Here is a 16,908-nt window from a genome sequence, read left to right on the forward strand (position 1 = left end):
GAGGAGTGATCAGAAAGTACCACACCACTTTTCGAGGAGCTTTCTTTCTCTTCTTGTATCGAGTGACGCCGCACACCGGACATATGGTAGACTCCGCGTGCTCGCCCCGATAAATGATGCAATTGTTCATGCACACATGGTATTTCACGTGCGGTAAATCCAGAGGACACACGACTTTCTTCGCCTCCTCGAAACTGGTCGGGCACTTGTTCCCCTTGGGAAGACGTTCGTGCCAGAATGACATGTTCTCGTCGAAGCATGCGTCGGTCATTTTGTGTTTTACCTTCATCTCCAAATCCATGAGCGTTACTTTCAGGCGGGTATCCTCGGGTCTGCATCCTTCATACAATGGAGTAACCGCGTCTATCTCCAGTTGATCCAGCTTGGCTTTCTCTCGGGCGGCAGCTGTTGCGTTATCTGTCTGCTTGAGAAGCAGCTCTTGAATATGAGGGTCCTGCACCCAGCCCATCGATGGTCCATCGTCGTCTGCTCCTCCGGCATCTAGATCTTCATGATCATGCCCTTCGTCTGCTCCGGCATCTTCCTCATCATCATGTCCGGCATCTTCTACATGATGACTGTGTACAGCATCACCGTCGTGATCATGTCCTGGAGATTCTTCGTCTTCTCACCCGCCCGAGCCACGGTGGTTGTCTTGCTGCCCTTCCTCATTTCTTGCGCGGCCCCCATGGACGACTTCATAGTCATCTTCATCACCTTGCCACCGATAGCCATCCATGAAACCACGCAAGAGCAGGTGGTCCCGCACCTGCCCGGAATCCGGGTCCGCAATAAGGCTCTTCAGCTTGCATCTTCGACACGGACATCTTATCTCCGTCTCGTTCTTTTGAAGCATCTCAGCCTTCGCGGAGCTCAAAAACCTATTCACGATGCCTTCGGTCATCGTGCGGACCATGGTCGCCTGCGGGGTAGAGCAAAACGATATTTTAGAACCAAGAAAAAATTTGGCATGACTTTCCCTAAAAATAGGACCAAAAAGAATGCATAGTGCCAAAATTCTCGCCGAAACGGAAATGAATCAACATTCCGGCAAAATATTGGCAACTATCGCATTTCAAATACCGGTACCTGCAAACACAAACATATATGCAACACCACAAACATATGCAACACCACAAACATACATAGATCTAGCTAGGCCACACAAAGTGCATGTGCACGTTGTTGGAGCGAGTTAGGGAGAAAAAAAGTAGATCTACAACATGAAGATAGCTTTCCCCTTACTTACCTATCAAAAAAAGGTAATTTCAACACTTAATTTTGATGAATCTATGGTGCAAATGAGATGAGGAGGAGGAGGCAGCCGACAAGCTTAGAGAAGGAGGTGGGGGGAATGAAGTGGGGAAAGTGAATGTGTAGGTGTGGCTGTCCAAAAATATCTAGCTGGTCCCAGGTTACTAATGGCGCACCACAAAGACATGCGCCATTAGTAACCCAACATACTAATGACGCACCACACAGACATGCGCCATTAGTAGTTTTGCAAAAAAGTAAAAATAATAATTTGTATACTAATGGCGCACCGTGGCACAGTGCGCCAATACTAGTTTAAACTAGTAATGACGCACTATGCAACGGTGCGCCATTAGTAGTTTTGCAAAAAAAGTAAAAAAAAATACAGTAGTGGCGCACTCTATGGCTGGTGCGCCATTAGTAGTTCTAACTACTAATGGCGCACTCTGCCCGGATGCGCCATTAGTATGTTTGAAAAAATGAAAAAAAACATTTTGTTACTAGTGGCGCATCGTGTGCCTGGTGCGCCATTAGTGTCTTCCACACTAATGACGCACCAGCAGATGGTGCGCCATTAGTATATGGTGCGTCATTAGTGCCAATTCCATCTATAGCCCTTTTCCTAGTAATGTCTAGCCCAACAACTAGCTTATTATTAATAGGTCACCTGTTTCTGAAAAAAACAGCTATTAGGTTCTTTATTGTGGAAGGCACTAGCCCAATTTTGATTCGATGGATTCATCTTGTAACACCAGCCGCCGTCGTTTCTTCTTCCTCTATCTCTTCGTTCCCCATTCTGCTCCTACTCCCGAAGCACGCAGCATGCCTAGCAAATTACTAGTAATGGCTACTGCCGTTGTAGCTGAGTTTTTTTATCCACTTTCAATCTCTCCATCTCACTCCCTTATGGATTAGCCTATAAGTATTCCGCTTGACCAGCGGACGGCAGCACGCTGAGGCAACACTTCATCAGCTCAGTCACTTTACAAGTTGCAACTTGACAGTTTCTTGGGTCAAAGGATTACTAATTTCTTGTAATTTCTGAGTCTTTTTCCGCTTGATCTTTGTACTGTTCTTTTGGTTTCCTAGTGATTCCTTGACCGATCTTCTATTTTCGGTACATGTTGCTCATTTGAGGATACGAGGACCCTAGCTGCCTATCAAGATCCGGCATGCTTGGATTTGGATAGCTGTATTTCTTCTATTTTTCCTCTGCCAAATTCAGGTATTAACGCTCCTTTCTTGTAAAAATGTTGCCTAAAAACATTCATCTCGTTTTGATAAAAGAAGAAAGAAAATGCTAGCAGATAAGTTTTGGTAATGAAACAAAAAGATACTTTAAAGAGAAATAAAACATTGCACTTTGTATCAATATAATTGATTTTTTTTCACTATTGGGCCCACTTTTTAAGTTCGTCCCGGGCCTCTGAAAAGTCAGGACCGGCCCTGCGAGTGGACGTATTTGTTGATGACATTCACAAACGTATTATGGATGCATTCAAACTCTCTGCGTGGGTCGAACAACGCCTGCTCTAGGCATGTACTCCACTTGATGGCATCATCATGATGATTAAACGTTACGCTTGGTCATATGCACTCCTCGCTGAGGAGGCATACGTATACAAGCCATGGGTCATTGTACCATCCATTTGTTGCCTGCAACCGAATTAAGTGTTGTGCTGGAAGGGGATCCGTCTATCGATATGGTAGATCCTCATGTTTTTCTCCTTCGGTGGAACCCTAGTCTAAGAAACAATCATCTAGAAGTTCCTTCAGGTACGCCCAGTTTTTGTTGGGGCTCTTCAGGGAATCCATGAAGTAAGAATGGGGCCTCTTCGGCTCTACCATGAGAGGATCTAGTGGTCGCTGCGTCAACAGGTGGAAGTATCATGACACTACTGCAAAATTGGTTACTAGCAGTGGCGTGTGCAAATGCCCATTAGTGGTGGTAAGGGCGCTCGCCACTGGCGCCCAGCGACTCATAATACAGTTATTAGTGGCAGGCAATTTTTTGCACCCGCCAGTGGTAAGTCAGGTACTAGTTGGCGGGACATTCCTTCCACCAGCCAGTCTATTGGCCTACCATCGGCAGGACCTTAAAAAATTGCCTGCCACTAATAACTGTATATATATATATATAGTTAAAAAATTGCCTGCCACTAATAACTATATATATATATATATATATATATATAATGTTACTATTCACCATCCAGGGTGCAGAATAAGTTATTCTTCACCCGATGTAATTTTATGATCATTTCATAATTAAATTACGTTTATATTTCAAATAGTTACATTTCTATTGATTCACTACGTAAAATTTGGCATAAGAAAATAAAAATATAGGTCATAAAATAAGAAAATTTGCAGTTTATGTGTATTTTACACTATATTTTTACGTTTGTAATTTTACATAACATAAACTATTTTTTATTATGATTATATATTTTCTTACGGTCTCTTTTTATGTTAGAAATAAGACAAAACTTACGGAACGTAAAATTACGGTGCACTGATGGCAAAATAGAGGGGGGTGAAGAATAACTATTCCTCACCCAGGGTGACGAATAGTCAATCCCTATATATATACTTCATTATTAACTACTAGATACCTTAAAATGATTTTCATGAAAAAAATTATGTGAGTCTACATATTTTTAAAGGTTTACGTATATACTGATTTGTTCATATGTGAAAAAGGTATATCACAAAAAGTACGTCAAAAATGATATTTTTTCCACAAAACTCATATTGGGGTATTCTAGAATATTTAATGAAGTATATTGAGAATGATAAAGATGTATAATTAATGCGTCTACAGGGTATATTGAAGATGAGAGAGAGAGAGACATTTGACATTTGAAATACATGCATCACATTACATTGATGGTATTCATTTTTCGATAAAGGGTGGTTTTTATTGGCTCAAATTGATGGTATATATTCATCATTACATCATTGACTACAAATGCGAGGACCGATGCCACGAGGACCAACTAACATGACTCCTATTCCGAAGCCCCACCCCCACCAACCCGGATTTCCCAACAAACTACTCCCTCCGTTCCGAACTACTTGTCTTGAATTTGTCTAGATGCGGAGGTATCTAGCACTAAAATGAGTCTAGATACCTCCGTATCTAGACAAATCTAAGACAAGTAATTCGGAACGGAGGGAGTAATTCATTATAACAACAACACCACAATAATTTTTTTTCTTGAGGACGATGGTATGCTTCGTTGTAGCCTTAATACTTTGCTGGAGCATCAACAATTAATTTTTTACCATTTAGCAAACAATTTCATCGGACCCCATCGCAAGTCCTCCTCGTCGAAGGGCACGTTGTGAGTGATGTTTTTGCTCTCCTCACGTTGTTGTTTAAACCGGATAATCTCAAAATTTTCGAGAAAATCACTTTGTTGATAATTATGACTAATGAAAGGAATGTGAGAGATCACGAAATCCTTTGGTTATTATGTTTTCGCGGGAAAAGGACCTAAATATGGAAAGGAATCACCCATCCCTCCTACACCTGTGGCGCCTACCACTCCCACTCCTCCAGCCACACCTTGAACTCAGCTTGTGCTTTTAGCTCCTGTTGGCCCTCGAGTCACCAACAACACTCACTCCATGTTTACGCATGGAAAGTGTGGCATGTCTTTACCCATTGATCGTCTTAATCTTCTTGCTGATATCCTTAGTCTACTAACCAAGAGCTACCGAAGTGCTCTAAAAGATACTCGCTGGCACTCTGTTATGGTAGAGAAATTTGGTGCCCTACAAACAAATCAGACATGTGATCTTATTCCCGGTCCGGCCGGTGCCAATGTCGTTTCTGTCAAGTGGATCTTTCGGCAGAAGCTTAAGCCAGATGGGCCCATGGATCGCTACAAAGCACGATGGGTCCTCCGTAGCTTCACCGAGCGCGCGGGCGTCAACTATGGCTAGACTTTCAGCCCCATTGTCAAGCCGGCAACAGTTTAGACCGCACGTTCTATTGTCGTCTCTCAAGACTTGCCGGTTCACCATCTTGACATCAACAATGCTTTTCTACATGGTACCCTCGGCAAGACGGTCTACTATGCACAGCCATCGGGGTTCGTCGACGTCTCCAAGCCCACGCCCACGACCATGTCTACTGCTTCAATAGTCTCTCTATGGGCTTAAATAGGCGCCATGTGCGTGGTACAGCCGTTTCGACTTTCGCCGACCATCTTCCTTGGCTCAGCTTTGTTGGTTCTCGTGCGGACCCCTCGCTCTTCATCTAAAACCGCAACGCTGAGATTGTCTACCCGCTACTATACGTTGATGATATAGTCCCGACGACCTCGTCCAAGCAACTTGTTCGGAAAACCATCATGGCTCTCAAGTGTGAGTTCTCTCTCAAAGACCTTGCAACACTACACTGCTTCCTCGGTGTTGCCATCACTCGGTCCCCCGCCTCCATGTTCCTCTCCCAGTGATAGTACGTCGTCGACATCCTTGGTAGTGCGGGCATGAGCGAGTTTAACCACTACTCCACTCCCATCGACACACAGTCCAAGCTCGATGCCGCTGGCACTACCGTCGATGATCCATCCGCCTATCGGAGTCTGGTGGGTGCTCTCTAGTACATGTCCTTCACCAGACCAGACGTCGTCTATGTCATGCAACAAGAATGCCAGTACATGCACCACCCACGGGAGCCGCACCTCAATGTGGCGAAGCGGATTCTCTGGCATCTTCGCGGCATCATTGACCATGGATTTCATATACGTCTAGTGAGCCAAAATCAAGGAGAACTTTTTATATTCCGTTTCGTTTATTTCTTTATCTATAACCTCCTTGTACTATATAATAATCTCATCAAGGGACTCAATCAATCTAAGTCCAACAATTACAATTGCCTTCAATGTCAACTCGGCGATGATGAAGATGGCCGCGCAGCAGTTCGGGTACGGCCAGCGAGGTGTCCTTAGGATACCTTGAGACGGCCGGCAGTTCCACGGCATGTGCGCCATGAGCAAAGCAAAGCCAACAGAGCAGATGCTTGTGATTTGTTTATGGCCCCGCCTACTAATTAGTTGCCTGAGAAGAAAATCTAAGTTTGAGCAGATTGTTTATGAACCATTGGATTGAAATTCATTGGCTGGCTCATCGTCTTCCTCCTCTAGTAGATGGTCTTGTAATTCGGGTTTCCTGCGCTCATTCGGTGTTCGGGTATTCTGCGCTATTCGGTCTTTGGTTTCCGATGGCCAGCATTGATTTCCCTCGCCACTAGCGGTGCGACACCCCAGAATCGGTCACTCATTCCCCTACCCAACAAGAGTACAAGATAGAAGCCGTGTTGCAACCTTCACGCCCACCACCTGTGTGGCCATGAGCTGCAGTGCAGCCTCGTTTAGTGGTTTGGCGTGGCCGCCGGGGACGAGTTGGTCGACATGACGGACGACACCCCTCTACCTCGGCGCGGTCATTGGGAAGACCCAAGCCAATCGAGATGGATGACGCCATCCCACCTCTCTCTCACACACAGACACACACGTCGTTGCCCCGACACCCTTGTCGTAGAGCTGGTCGTGCCGGTTGTTGTTTGGGCACGAGCATGGTCATAGGTGGGGAGTTTTCGCTACTGCCAGACAACATGAAGGAGTGCACGGAAACCGTAAAGCAGTCGCAAAGGTTGGCGAGAGTGACGCAACCCTAGCAGCAACCACAAGTGGGTAGCAATTGGACATTGTGCGATGTGTCGTTCTGCTACTGTGGGGTCAGGCTAAGATGACCGGTCTACTCTCCTCGCTGGAGCTCAAGCCATCATGCCACTAATGGCCTACAAATTCGAAGTTATAGGACTGAACTGACACACATCCAATAGTTTTAGGACCTAAAACTCCAGTTTTGAAGTTATAGGACTGAACTTACACACATCCAATAGTATTAGGACCTAAACTGCAGTTTCAAAGTTATAGGATTAAACTAACACACCGTCAATAGTTTAGGACTTATGATTCATTTTACTCAAATATAAATATAGTCTTATAACTTTGCTCATGTGTTAAAGTCTCCTATGGCCAAAATGAAGAAATTAGACTGCAAACAATGCATAGCTACAGCCTAGATCAAAATTTTACTGTTCAACATCCAAGTTTCAATTGTTTTGGATCAAGGTCCACCAGAGACACCTCTGAGATTTGGGAACCAGCTCCCTTCGTGTTCTGTGGGTCGCTCCCACGGCTCACGAGGCAACAGCCGCTGCCGCCCCAACAACCACCTCCTTCGTGCTCCCCTTCGTCGTCGTCGCCACCAGCGGACCCGCCTCCTTCTTCTTCCCTATGCTGCTCCCGGGTATGCCGTCTTCCTCACAAGCAGCGACTCGCGTCCCTCCCTCCCCGTCCTCCGTGGCCTTGCCTGGGGGTGACGCGGCCATAGGTTGGTGCAGGGACGGTGCGGGTTGCGGCCTTCAAGCCCTGGTGATGCGGCTCCTAGCGTGGGGGTCGCCGGTCGTGGATGGGTTCCCGGCTGCTGCCGGATTTGGTGCTTCTTGTTGGTCTTCATGGGCACGGCCCTCCTCTCGTCAGTGGCCCTTGTGGCTGCTATTTTGGGCATCCAACAGCACAGATCTTGGTCGTGATTCGTCTCCATGCGGGAAAGGTGCGAGTTTCTCTTTGGGTGGCCGTGGTAAGTGCAACACCTCCTCGTCTGCACCTGCACGCGCGGGGAAAGGAGTAGTGGAGGAGCAGTGTAGGGAACGCCATCGTCGACCGTCATCGTCGACCGTCGCCGTCTTCACCTGTCCGTAGTAGACTACCTCCTCCTCGTCTGGCTGTCGTCGACCATGTCACTTTAGAGCTGCATGCTGTCGAAGTTTCAAAAAATACAGTTTCGTCAATTGTAGCCATAAGCTGTTAGAATTCAGTTTCGTCAGACAATAAGATTTCTTCAGTTTCGTCAGTTGTAGCCATAAGCTGTTAGAATTCAGTTTCGTCAGACAATAAGATTTCTTCAGTTTCGTCAAAAAATACAGTTTTCTTGGAAGAGCATGGAAATGGCAGCCGTTTCAGCACAGCACGCACGTAACGCAGGCCACCATCTGGAAGAAATACTCGATCGGCCGTGATTTTCTGATTGTTGGAGAAACGCTCAACCGTGATTTTCGCATCCAACAAATCAGGCAAGTATTTTTTGAAAGGCGCTAGATATAATAGGAGTATTTTTTGATCGTGCGTGGGAGAAACGCCCACTTCCTATAATCACGGGCCATCACCCCACGTTGTTGTTTCCTTTCATTCGGTCGAGCAGAAAACAAAAAATACGAGAGAAACGCATCTTGATCCGAAAATTATGATGCCACTAGTGGAATGCCCGTGCGTTGCAACGGGCAAAAGCCGAATGTCCATGTGTTGCCAAATTATTCTTTTAATTTGGAAATATGTGTTAAGCAAGGTGGGGATCTGATTTCCATCATACATCGACAAATAAAGACTCTTTTCCGATTGTTTTCTTCTCGGTAGTTATTGTGTCTCCTTAACCAATCAAATCGTTCGCTAACTGGATATATATCGTCAACGATTAAGTAGTATTAATATTACTCAACTTCACGCATCCATGGGTGCCACTATTATAAGGTACACAAAGCTTGAAAAAGCATAGCAGAGACCGAGCTCCACATAGCTCGTTATTTCTTTTCAGCGAAAATACTATTTTCACACATTGAAAAAATCTGAAAAAAGTATATACATAGATGTTTATTTGTAGTATACATGTATAAAATTTCATGAACATATATGTTAACATGTAATGTATACAAAAAAGATAAATACACAGATTAAAATGGGCTTTATCTTTGTTGTTTTTGGGCCAGATATTTATCTTTTTTGTGTAGCATGCAAATAATCGAATTACCTGATGAAACTTTTTTGTAACTTGACGAACAGTCATATGTATTTGTATAAAAAGATTTGATATTTTTTGAAACTTTTAAGTATATTCTGAATTTTTTTTTTGATAAAATGGGCTCCATGAAGCCCGGCCTCTGCGACGCCTCACTCACACAAAGCTTGACAATTCCTCAGACTTATAGTGCGCCTCTTAATTTCAGCAATAATAGCACAAGAAGATATATCTAATTTTGTGAGATTGTTCTTCATCGATAGCATGGATGTTTCATTCTCCATAGCAATAATCAGCCTGACAATGACACTGCAAATGGTTCAAGTCCGTGTCAAATATTAAGCCGAAGCTATTAACTTCGGCAATTTTTCAACCAACAACACATCACCCTTGGTAAGTATATAGTGCACCATGGCTTGTACCGCACCTGAATTCGGCTTGTACATAAAAATATTTTTTTTAAAACTGAGAAAAAGTCTACAAATGGGCACAACATGAACCGATAATTTTCACAAAAATCAAGTACCTTTTGAATCTCAACTAATGTCAATTACCTTTTGAATCTCAACAGATGTGCACTAAGTGGATATCTCTATCCATGTAGAACCATCTATGTGATCAATCTTACTAAAACTACAAAAAGTATGTAAAAGACAACACGTTATATCAGTGAACACCGAAAGATTGCATTCTTAAGTAAATGAATTTTAAGAAATTCATAAGCTCCAAAACACGGCAGATTAGGATTAGACCAGAAATGCTTTGACATGTAGGACATCCCCTAATTCCCAAGGAGAGGTGACACAAAAATCTAAACTATGCCAAAAGTACATGGAAGGAAGCTTTTAGATAAACACTCTTATATTTATTTTTACGGAGGGAGTAGTAAACAGGCACCCGTACGTTTCTGAGATGTGTGTAGACTATAGAATATACAGTGTGCACACATAAAAGCTAATAATTTGATATTGCAATCTGCAGAATATACAATGTGCACACATAAAAGCTAATAATTTGATGTGTATTGGAGTAGACATGCAATTTAAATTCTAATAATTGGTCTGAGCTCCTCTACACAATCTGAAGAGAGGTGACTCTGCAGATATACACTGGCGCATATAATCCGTTGGCAAGAACAGTAAAACGCATTCTTGCTCCCGATGCAATAAAATATAGCCACCAATTGCTCATGGATGCACGTTGTGCTTTGCCACGGGCCAACAAATGTGGACCATGTATGTGCCTACAGATGTGTGCTTGTGGTGCGAGATGGGTGAGACCACATACGAACCACACCTTTGTGTGTGTGTGTGTGTGTGTGTCACATCATCCTGTTTCACACCATGAACTTATTCTAACTCCAAAATTTGTGGAATAAGGTATCTTGTGCTCCTCGTCTCAGATACCCGATTCACCTAAGTGACTTTATGCTCCGCACGGTCAGTTTCCAACAAATATAACAAATTATCAAGTCGTCGATTTATGTTGTATGTTTAACTTTCATAAAATAATCATGCATAGCAATGCCTTCACTAAAGGTGGATTTCTGATAATTTAAGAATCTCAAAAATATGGAGATAGCATAGTACTCCCTCTGTAAACTAATAGAAGACTTTTTAGATCACTACTTTAGTGATCTAAAAAGCCTTATATTAGTTTACAAAGGGAGTAGAATATAAGAGTAATGCATTATCTATTTTTTTGCAAATGCATGTACTTGTATACTTCGGTTGGCATCACAAATAACTCTTTGTGTCAGGTTATATTCTGGATATCATAAATAACTCGGTTGAATCCATGATGATCTCGATAAGTTGGATGGTCGGCAATTGCCTGAACCATTTCGGCCTTCTAAATCTCTCGCGGTCCACACAGGAGGAGCCTTGCCCAATAAGTTGCCTGGACCATTTCGGCCTTCTAAATCTCTCGATAAGTTGGATGGTCGACAATTTCTTGAACCATTTCGGCCTTCTAAATCTCTCGCGGTCCACACAGGAGGAGCCTTGCCCAATGCCTGAAGAAAACATGGAAAAGTGAACAACACAAGTGCATAAATTTTCTATAATTACAGACCTAGAAATTGAAGTCCACTACTCTTTCAACCCAAGGGAAATTTCCAATAATTTAATTTCATAATATAGGTCCAAACAAAGCTTTTTACCATCCTCAATATGTGTTTAACTCCTTGTTGAGAAAATATATACGGTTGGCATACATTATATTATGAAAAACAATAATAGTTCAATATATTCCTTTCACCATGCTAAATCCCTTCCTATTCTCAAGTTTTCACCGCCACATAGTCAATAAACACACATCTTACCAAGTGGTCCGATCCGCTTGGTAAGCTACCAACAAAAAAAATAAAAAATAAACACACATGTTGCGAACAGTTAATCATCAGGTAGAAACAAAAATAGAATTCCCCAAACATTCATAATCATGTCAACCCTCAAAAAAATATATTGTTACTATCTTGATATTACTAAGCTTGAGGTTGCACTTGAGAAAACCATGGCGGTAAGGGCTGAGGAAACAATACATGAACCTCGCTGCAGTATAGAAGGATCCGGCAATATCAGACAGTGTCATCCTAACTCATGGTCACTAACACATATTAATCAACACCAAACCTCCCTCCAAGGTCCTCACGTACTAACCAAACTACTTGGAAGTAACCAATCGAGTATGTCTACTGACCCATTATCCACCACATGGGACAAACCATAACAAACTCCAAATTAAGTCCCTCCATGTAGCTATTTTTATCTCATATATTAGCCATATAATTACATCATCAATGCATCAATCAAACTGCCATACATATTTCGTTTTCTGAAATTTTAAGTGCACCAATTATTGTGGTAAGACAAGCAAATGATAAGAGTATCCATTTTTTGCGGTGAAAATATGCCATTTACCTTTATTTGTACTTGTTCAACTCATATCTTATTATGACCCAAGGAATATCGCTCACCATTAGCAGCTCTCCCATAAGGAAACATTAGTCTGCAAGAGGTAAGAGAAGATAGCAGTTAAAACGAAGAGAACAAAGTACAAACCAAAACAATTCAACACCACAGGAGAATCTAAACGGCCTAATCGCGCGTAGTGGCTTGCTTGTGAATGCAACACCTATCTACCTGCGTGAGATAGGCTGCAGGAAATGCATTGATTGTTTCAGGCTTAATAATTTACAACAAAGCAATATAATAGGTCCATGGTTGGACGGAAACAGGCATCTACCTGAGTAGAAAATATTGCTACTAAAGCGAGTTAGTACTTATAGCACTAAAATATGAGGAAAACTACAACACCAAAGTCGGTTTTACTACAAACAGATCAGGGGAGATACATATATAAAAAACATGTATACATTTCTTTCTTAATCAAAACAAATTATACACTTATGTATATGGAAAGAGAAACCAGATTTGTCAATATGATGTTGGACTGTCACTACTTGCAAAACTGGGCTTTCTTCTCTCTAGTAATTTCTTCCTTAAAAGATGATAAATTAACTCATGTCTGCCAAAATACAAACATGTGGATCGATAGATAATTTCTTCCTGCAAAGATGTTAAACTCAGAACCTTTACTGGATGGTTGGTGCATGGGGCAGCACGACAGAACCGGGGAGTGCGCTGGGAGCGGACGGTCGATCTGGCTCTTCATTGAGTCGTGCTACAGTCCTCTCATCCAAATAAGTACATGTTCTTGCAGGACAAGAGATTTAATTGATAGCTAACAAGTACCCGATGCTTGCAATTAGCCTGATTTACGGGTCTGATTTTATTAAAGCTGGTGGGTAGGTCCAGCTCCTCATATTGATGGCCATCAAGATGCGCTTTGTGCTGGCATATGGTCTCCTCTAGCCTCTCCAACCTCTGTATCACGACGCATCATTGTTCAGTTCACAGTAAACAATTTTGTTTAGGTTAGAACATATGCAACAGTGCAAAACATATGTTGGTGTGTGGCCATGCATGGCTAGAGTTACCGTACATACCTTTCATAATGTTCCTCTGTAACTGAATGTTTGCCATGCTTCTTATATCCACCACCATGCCCATGTCCTCGTTCGGCCCAAGCAGGTCATTTTGCTAGGTTCAGAAGGAGTGAAAACAAGAGATGGCTTCAGTATTAGTCAAATAGATTCAGAATTCACAAACTGTTTTCAGAAAAATATACAGACCGACCATTGAAACTTGGCACACAGAAACTACAAAGAGAAGCTTCCTTGGCAAGTGCCCCGGAGCCCCTCATCTCTTCCCTGATGTGGAGGCTCGCCCGCCATCTTCCTTGAAAACTGGAGGTCCGGCCACATCCGACACTCCTCGGCATGGCATCCTTCTGCTGGTGCATGGCTTGAACCCACAAATTGTTACTACTTACCAAGTTACCCCCAATGCTAAACCTAACGTTAGTGTATATTACTTCTAATCATTTTTATCACACCCTCATGCATCACTAAAACCAAAAGAACATCAGCTAAAAAAATAGAATCAGTGAACATGTACTTGTGAAAGAGAAAAAAAGCAAGATGAAACCAATATACAGTTTTTGAAGCCTTCCCAAGCCAACCAAGGCCATGCTGACGTTGATTGTTCCGTCTGCATCGCCATGGAAGTCGCATAGCCATCCTGCATTGCTACCCAGCCCAATGCCTGGAACGCACACAGACCATCGTCGTGATCCTCCCAGCAGCTGGCACGTGATCTCCACACCAACCATAACCTCCGTCGTCTCCACTCCACCACATCTTGCGCCTGGTCTCTCGCCAACCAAGTTAACTTCCTGACAGTCTCATCCCCTTCCAAGCGAGGGCCAGCACGCCCTTGCAAGCATCCGCACTGGAGTGTCCGACCATCCTGCGTTTCATTGGATCGAGCCCCTGGCAACCACCAGTATCGTGACTTCAGGGAGAGATAGGAGACGATGGTGCGGCGCCGGATCGGGACGAGATGGGAAACGGGGCGGCGGTGCCGGGAGAGCTCCATGAACGGGATATGATCCCACCCTCGCCGCAGCCACCGTGGACTGCCCTCGGATATGCCAACCCCGGCGCCGGGGGTGGCCCCTCCCCGTCGCTGATGTCGCCGTCCGCCCCTAGCCCGGATTCCCGTCCTCGCACTCCTGAACATCGTCTCGATAACCGCACTGCTCTAGCATGGTCTCGAGCGTCCTCCGCCGTAGCTGCAGCTCCAGGGCCTCTGAGGCCGCCCTTCGCCTATTCGCCGATGACATGGAGGCCGCAGGCTCCATCGAGAACCCTAGGCGCACGCGATGGGTGGCGGCCGGCCGGCTTCGCTTCGCGGCTGGGGAGGAAGAGGGACATAGGTTCGTAGGTTTCAGTCACGCTGGTTTTTCTTGCTTGTTTCTTTTGTGCGTGCAGAATCGTGGGGAATCCTCGGGGATTGTGCGATCGAGGTTTGGGAGTAGGAAGTGAAGATACCACCTACCAACCGAGTAGAGATCAGAAAAGGTAAGAATCAACGTGTTAGGAAAGTTAGGATTTGAATTGTTTTCCATGAAAATGGGTTTTATTGTTTGTAACGTGATATCAATACCTGCCCGTTTGTGACATGCCTACCAACTGAGTAGAGATTAGAAAAGGTAAGAATCAATGTGTTAGGAAATTAGGATTTGAATTGATTTACATGAAAATGGGTTTTATTGTTTGTAACGTGATATCAATACCTGTCCATTTGTAACATGCATGGTTAGGAAAGTTTGCAAATGTTAAGAAAGTTTTTAATGGAAGAGTGAAAAAAATCACCGTGAGGATATAATAATGGAAGGTGAGACAAAAATAAACCAGACGAAAAAAAACGACGAAAAAAAATCTACGAAGGTTAACCTACGAAAAAACCCGGACGAAAGTGGTGGGACGAAAATTGACCGGCGGAGACTACCAACTGCTTTATTAGAAGTAGAGATTTGAGGAAGAACTTCACGTCAGATTTGATCCTCTTATCCCAGCAAGACCCGCACACAGAAAATCGTGGCCTCATAGACGTTCATCAATAACAGCCGCGACGCCCAGCGCACACACTGCCCACCTTGCCACTGGGGCTCCCGCATGTCCCCCACCTCGCCACAGCACCCGCGCATCGTCGCACATCTCGCTGCTGCACCTGTGCAAGTCGCCGCCAGTGGTCGTTGGCCGGTCCGCTCGGTCCGACCCGGGCTTCATCGTTGCCGGTCCGGTCCCTGAAATCAGGACCGCCATGCTGCTCGGTCTGGTCCAGACCGGACCGCCGGCAGCCGGTCCAAATGACGGCTCGGACCGGGACCGGACCAGACCGGCCCGGACCGTGTCCACCCTGAGGTAGGCGTGGCGGCACAATTCTGGCAAGTGTTGTGGGACGGGTGCTTGCGTGTCCCCTCGGCTGTTTCGCTGGCGAGGTGGTTCACTTTGGACTTTGGAGGCGTTCGTCGACCGTGTGTGGTCTTTGCCACTACCCCACTGCTTTGGTCTGTTGTAATCGCAGCCCTCTCTCACTCTCAGCTAGAGGTAGAAGAAGATACAAGAAATTACAGGCCGACGCATGAACGCCGCCGTGGGCGCACGCACGCCCCAATCTTCTTTATCTTTTCAATGGCTACATGACTGGCTCTCACAACAAGCAGTACAAGGGGATGGAGTTTATACGGATGCACACGCACTCCCCGTACCCAACTCCTCCGGATCACCCGGCAACGATCCGCATGTGCTGCTGCGCACAGGACGCGCCCACGCTGCTGCACTCCAACAGATCGCCAAGCCTATCCCGTGAGTCTTGCTAACGACCTGAGCCAACTATCCATACGACTTCTAACTGGACGAGGCTTGCCTGCTCCCTGTTGGTGCTCCCATCCATGCTCCCGATCCATCCAACGGCGGATATTTTCCCCCTCACCGCGTCCATTTTGTAGAGAAAGAAAAACATCTCCGGTATTTCCATCTCTCTAGCATACGTATTTCCTTCTTTCTCCTTCCATTTTTCTCTTTCAGTAGCAGACCGTCGCTCGAGCGAAGATAATCAGTGAAACAGCTATCGCCCTGCCATCGAACCCTTCTCCTCTCCCAGCTCCCTGGCCACTTTGTCCCATCATGTCGTCATAGCTGCTGGGCTGTAGCAGGAGGTCCGGATTGAACTAGACATGGGCTACCGCCTCGAGCGAGAGCTCGACGTGAAGGAGGAATGCGTCCAGCAGGAGTTTGTCATCCTTGAAGCGTCTGTTCTCTGCGCCATCGCACTGCGACGACGACATCACCCAAGTCTCGGTTGTCGGCCCTCAACTACAACAAGACCACCTCCGCCGAGACGACCGGCGTCAACTACCGCACGACTGGCGACCTCCCGTGCGAGCAGACATGCACCAAAGACAAAGAACCTGGTTCCGGCGTTGCTGCGGTTCGACGTCAACGGCCACACTCCCGGCCAAAGCTCCAAGCCTCCAACCGCAATTGCATATCAGCGTGCAGCTCCCCGCATATATACTTGAGCACAATCGCGCTGACCTCGCACTCCCCGTGGACGAGAACAGCCTCTGGCGTACCAAGGCGCGAGCTCGCCATGCTCCTGCATGCAGTCCACTGGCCGTCTTTGAGACGTAGGCCGGGAAGCCCGAGATCAGGAAGACCATCCTCCTCATTGACCACTTGCTTGATGTGCAAGTCCGACCAGATACTGTGTGTCCTAGCCGTCGGCGCTAGAATTGCCTCATTGACGCCGTCGATGTCCTTGCTGTTGATTCCATCCGCCTGAGCGCTCCAGTCGTGACATCTGCGCCCCA

The sequence above is a fragment of the Triticum urartu genome, chromosome 6A, assembly GCF_056163025.1.
Source record: "Triticum urartu cultivar PI428250 chromosome 6A, HENAU_Tu73, whole genome shotgun sequence".
In the NCBI taxonomy this organism is placed as follows: domain Eukaryota; kingdom Viridiplantae; phylum Streptophyta; class Magnoliopsida; order Poales; family Poaceae; genus Triticum; species Triticum urartu.